Source organism: Gavia stellata, chromosome 18 (assembly GCF_030936135.1).
Source record: "Gavia stellata isolate bGavSte3 chromosome 18, bGavSte3.hap2, whole genome shotgun sequence".
Classification (NCBI taxonomy): domain Eukaryota; kingdom Metazoa; phylum Chordata; class Aves; order Gaviiformes; family Gaviidae; genus Gavia; species Gavia stellata.
The window spans coordinates 824,869-830,868 of record NC_082611.1 but is presented as its reverse complement, the minus strand read 5'-3'; positions in this window follow the sequence as shown (position 1 = coordinate 830,868).

The window sequence follows — 6,000 nt, the reverse complement described above, 5'->3', positions numbered from 1 at the left end:
AGCATTTCGGGCACCCTGATAGCACCTGGGAATCGTACCGGTGCGGTCCTGTCCCCACGCTCTCCCCACACCTTCGGTGATTCTGCCCCATTGCCTCCAGTTCCTGGGGCTCTGCTTGTGTGTCCTGAGATCCGTTTCTCTGGAGAGCGCTCTCCGAAAATTAGGCCCCTTGGGAACTGCTTCAGGGTGAGCACCCAAAGCTGCTAATCGCTCCTGAAAGCGTGGGCATGCTGTGCCAGCTGGCTGGGGACTAACCTGACCCCGCTCACTCCTTGGTGTTTCCTCATTACAAGTAATCATCATTATGGTGTGGGCCGTTCTGCTCCAGGTGTTACTAACCGTCCGCACCGTGACTGTGGCGGCTGGAAATGCACGTGAACGCCTGGGCTCGATGCTGGTAAAGTGCCTGGCCAGACACCCTCCTGGGACACCGAGCGTCCCTGGTGACGGTCCCAGGGCCAGGAGGAAGCTGAGTCAACCCAGAGGCTCATTGCGGCCCCTTTGCTCCGTCTGGAGCCACGGGCACCGAGCTCCCCTGCGGCGGCTCTGCGGGCACCGTGCGCCCGCCTGCCCTCCCGGGCTTCTCTGGCCGGTATTTCGTATTTCACAAAGCCAGGCACATGTGTTTGTCCAGTCCTTAAAAGGAATGACCCGGTTTTGAGCCCTGCTGTGTTCTAACAAGCGTTTTAAGGAAGTTCATCCCTCTGACGATGTAAACCAGGAGAACTCTTGAATTTCAATTCCTCTATCTCCTGTGGCTGGCTGAGTCACCTGGGGAACATTACTCTGACTTACTGCTCCTTGTTTGTATCCACTAACAATTATATGGGGGTGCAATCTGGAGAACTACCTCATTTCACAGTGTGTGATTAATGGTGGAAATCTCCTTTCCCATTTAGCAGTTTGTTAGATACCTGTTGCAGCTGCAGCTATCCCCAGGAGGACGTGTGTTCACTTAATGTGTCTTCGCAGGGAAAACAAGGCATTCTTCTACTAAAAAAAGGCAAAGAAACAAACCTAAATGGGGCTGTAAGTTTTTTTGGTCTTGTTTCCCTCCAACACCCTTTTCTGTCCATCCCACATGTGTGAGCAACGGGGAAGAAGTCATTTCACTGTGTGCTTTCCCCATACCGGGGGCATACTGGGCTGTCACTGTGTGCTCTCCCCATACTGGGGACATGCCGGGCTGTCTTCATCTTGAACTTTCCTGTGGCTGTAATTAATCCATTGGGCGGTTGGTGTTGTAGGGGCTGTGCTGCCCACCTCTGCAGTGCTGGGACCGGCGCGGGCAGTGCGCAGTACATCTTGCCCCGGATGGGGCTTCGCAGTGCTTGGCTGGTCGGAGGGACATTAACCGCCCTGGCAGCCGCGCTGGCGGGCCTCCGGCTGCTCCCGTGGGGCTGCGAGGCCACAGACGGGACGATCCCTCCGGCTGCTCCCGTGGCCGAGCCGCAGCGAGCGGCGCGGGTGGCTGTTGCATTAATAATGCAGAGGGGCACTTCTGCCGGCCCTTCCCCATCGGGCTTCCTTGGATTCCTGTCCAGATAAGATTTTCTTGGTCCTTATCCTCCAGGGTCAGTGCAGTGTGGAAGGATCTGCCATAGCTGCCTTGGCTTGTAGTGGGATCACTGCCTTCCTGCAGGCTGGGGTGGGAGCCTGGCACCCCTGGGACGGACAGGGGCTGCCCATGTCTGGGGTCAGACCCACTTTCCAGGGTGCAGGCAGGTCCTCAGCTCTTGGCAGTGAAGTTGGTGGGAGCTGGAGGGTCTTTCAGCTCCCGCCGTCACGGGGGTCAGGCTGCGCCGCTGCCTCTGCCAGGAGCCACACGGCTCTGACGACTCCCCCGCTGCGTTCCATAAACGCAGGGCTCGCGCTGAAAAATGAGGAGTATTTTGCAAGTGCTGCCTTTTGGGATGGAAGCGGAGCGTGCGGAGAGCCCATGGGGAGCGCGCCGTCTGGCCCTGCGGAGCGCGGCAGGAGCAGGCAGGGTCTCTAGGATGGGCCCCTCGGTACCGGGCTGGCGTGCCGAATGCAGAGGGGGAGTTGCACCGTGCCGCTGGCAGAGGCCGTGCCCGTGCGTGACCTGGCAGTGTGCCCTGGCCGAGCTGGGGCGGTGACAGTGTGGCATATCTGGCAGGTGCAGGGCTGCTGGCTGCCGCAGCGGCTGCTGCTTCCGGGGGAGGCAGCTCTTGGCAGCACCTCCACCTTGGCAGGCTGTGGCCGCAGGAGCGATGGCTTTAAAATGCTTGTGTTGATCTGGCAGAGGCAGCTCTGGGACAGCAACAGGCGATATTTTGCTGGGAAAAAGGAAAATGACAATACTCTCCATCAAAATTATTACAGCGCTGTCCTTTAGAGTCAACAGCCCGAGAGCTGTGAGGGAGGTTTTCTTGTTTGCTTTTTTCCCCTAACAAGGAGAGTTTTAATGGCACTTAGCACAGCTCCGGCCACAAGGCACCTCGGCACGGAGCCATCCAGCGTGCCGGCGGTTCGTGCTAATTGCACCAAAGCACATGGCATTGCTGAAATTACGCTCCCGGACTGGGGCCGGGGGCCGGCGTCAGCGTGAGGAACCCTCTGTGCTCCGCTTATTTCTACAGAGATGCACATCTGAATGAGCTTGTCAAGTGAAATTTTCTGTCTGGTTAGAAATGGATTTTTGAGCTCCTCGCTCACATGTAAACATTTTTAGTGGTCCCCAGCCAAAGCAGGAACAGCGAAAGCAAACATCAGCCTGAGCAAACCCGGTCCCTGCAGGGAAATCACCAGCCACAGAAGGAAACAAAATGCATGATGGCTTCAAAAGACATCCATTAAACTGTGCGCTGAAGTGATTCATGGTGCTGGTAGTTAGACTTTAATTAGATCTTAATCACGTAATTTTATCTTTGTTTTAGAAATTAGAGCTTAATGACTGTATTGCTCTCATAACAGCGCCGTGACTAAATACAGTAATATCACATGGCAGCACTGCAGTGGGCAGAGATGGGACAGAGATTATCTGCTGGTCTCGGATCATTATTTCTTAAATAAAGAAATATATTTAAAATACACAAATCCAGCAGGACCTGCCAGCACTCAGGGAAGGTGGGAGAGGGTAGGAGCTGTGTAAAGAGGAGCGGTGCGGGCCGAAGCCCCTGTCTCCCGAGACCAGCGATGCCCTTTCCCGTGGGGACGGGCATCTCTGCCCTCTCCCTCCCGGGGAGCCCCGGAACCCCGACAGCCCGAGCCCTGCAGAGGCCGAGAGAGGGTGGGTGCCGCAGGCAGTGCTCGGGGGGAGCAGGGCTCCCGTGCCAGGGCAAGGTCTGCGGTGGGAGCCCCTCCTCACCCCCCTCAGCCCTTGCATCTTCCACTGGCCGCCTTGTCAAGCTGTGTCTCTCCAGTGCTGAACAATTAACGAGCAAACGAAGCCACCCAAAGCAGGGGCTGCAGCTCTCCTGGCCTGGACTCGCCAGCTTCTCACTGGCAGGCACCCGGAGTCCAGGGCTGGGCTGCTGCGGGGGGAGCGAGCTGTTGGGGACGGCGGCACCCCGCAAGCGAGGGGCGAGCGGGCACCCGTGCACCGCGGGCTCGGCCAGGGCCTGCCCTGCCCCGGGGGAGGTGGGTCACCGTCAGCCGGGCTGGGACAGGGCCTCAATCATCCTCCCCGGAGCCGGCCACGGAGTCGGGGTGCGAGCCTGGGGAAAACGGTGTGTGTGATAACGAGAGATGGATCATGGGCTTTCACTTCAGCTGGCAGGTTGCATCCTTCACGGGTTTAGCAGCAGAGCAATTAATCTCAATCACTCCTGGGCACTTTTCCTCTTGTCTTGCCGTTTAGGGCATCAACCCGCTTGCAGACTTCCCCACCCTGCAGAGCAGAGCTGCCGTGCCCCGCAGTGTGCGGGGATGGACGTGTGCTGAACGGCAACAGCAGCGTGGACCATACGCTTTGCAAATGCACACAGACCCTGGATGTGTCTCTCAGGAGCGGACTTTTCTCCCTTGCTATCTGTGGGGATACGTCAATACCTGCTGCAGGATAATAAACGCTCTGCCTCCCATCCTACTCTCTATTTATTTTATTTTAGTTGAGTCACATGAAGTCAATTTAAGTTTGTAGGGCGAGTCCATATGGCAGGCGGAACCAGGATGATGCTGCCGAGCCACAGCCCAGCTTTGCGGGGGCGCAGAGCCCAGCCAGCCCCCGGGGCTGCCCCGCAGAGCCAGGACTCGCCCTGTGCCCGGCACAAGGGCTTTGTCCTGCAGCACATCCCTTGCAGCAACGCCTGGCCGGGGAAGCAGCAGTCTCACTCAGGTCTCCGCTTCTTTGTGCCTTTCCGAGCTCAGTGAGCTCTGCCTGGACCCTGCCCTTGACCAGCTGCTCGGGGAGGCGAAGCAGTAGCTTCGTGTCCCACGGCCACGGTGTTAATGCGGCAGCAGCAGCAGCAGCTCCCTGAAGGCGAGTGACTGTGCTGTCCTTGAGCCCTGCCCTGCCTTTGCTGCGGATGGCAGCGGGCCCCTTCCCACCTTCCCTTTCCTGCTTATTATGCCACATGAGCCACTTGAACTCATTACTGTGGCAGATTATAGGTCCCCAGGTAATAATGCGTATTCAGATAATTACTAACAGATCCTCTAATAGGAATGAACTCACTTGAATCCTTTCAGTCACTGGGTAAATATTTATACCTAAGCCATCCTTATCGCCAGGCAGCGGAGTGTGCAGGAGCCGGGGTTGCTGTCCTCACGCTGCGCTCGCTGCAGGAGCTGGCTGCGGTTAGCAGGGAGCTGCACTGACCCTGTGGGCAGCAGCGTGGACCTGCCTCACGCTGTGGCTCAGGACCGGCCAGGGATCCAGTGCCACGCAGCGTGAGCTCCAAACCAGCTTCCCTTTTCCTCCTCGGAGCCGGCGGCCACCCCAGGCCAGCAGCAGCAATCCTGTGGCCAGCCTGCCTGCTGCTGCCCGCCGCTGCCCGCTGCTGCCCGCCGTGGCTGCTGCCGCCAGCCTCTGCCGGGAGAGCTGGGGACCGATCCTGTGGCCAAACAGGGCTCTGCGTTGGCAGGCAGCGCTGCCCGCGTGCCATGGTGAGATGTGCCCTTCCCTGGGGCGCCTGGTCCTTCCCCCTGTTTCTGGCCACGCTCACACCACCCCGTGCTGTCAGGGTCCTCGGGGCTGCTGCAGGAATCCGTGTTCCTGCAGGGATGTAAGGAGCATCATTCCTCAGTCAGTGCTAAAGTGCTTTTGACAGGCGCTTTTGCAGCCGTCGCTCTGCACGGCACCCGCCACCATCTGTTGGCAGCGGTTTCGTGTGGCCGATGACATCTTCGCCAGGCCCTGCAAACTGCCGGCACAGCCGCCTGCGTGCCGGCAAGCATCAGTCCCCCGCTCCCCGTGCCCCAGGCCCTGGCTGCAGAGGAGTCACCCTAATTGGACCAGCCTGCTAATTAGCTGTCAGGTAATGAATTACGCAGCGATGGCTAGACTTCAGTGCAGTATTGATACCATCAGCTCCTCTCATTTCTACATGCTCCTGTTCGCCGGAGCGCTGAGCAGAGCTTGTAGAAGAACTTGGAAAACTTTCAAAGCAAATTAAATGTGTTAATCAGTTGTTCGTGGTGGCAAGTCACCGGGAGAGCAGGCGGTCAGTCTGGCACCAGCAGCTCGGCTGGCAGCCTCAGGGACAGACTTCAGCTCCTTCTTTGAACAGCTTGTCACCCCCGTTGTGCTCGGGGCAGGTGGGATCTCAGTGCCCACGGACAGCTGCCTGCCCTGCTCTGAGTGCCCATGGGCAGGAGAGCGGGGCTGGGAGGAAGCAAAGCAGATTCGGGGGTCGAAGGCTGGTGATTCCTGGGAGGTCAGTGGAGACGCCTTTGCCGGGAGAGGCTGGAGGGTTCCTGCTGGGGAAGGGGAGGATGGGGATGTGGGTGCTGTTCCCAGAGCCTGTGCGTGGGACTTGTGCTGCGGAGGGATGCCAGCCCTGGGGTCACTGCAGGCGCAGAGCTGGCACCCCAGGCAGC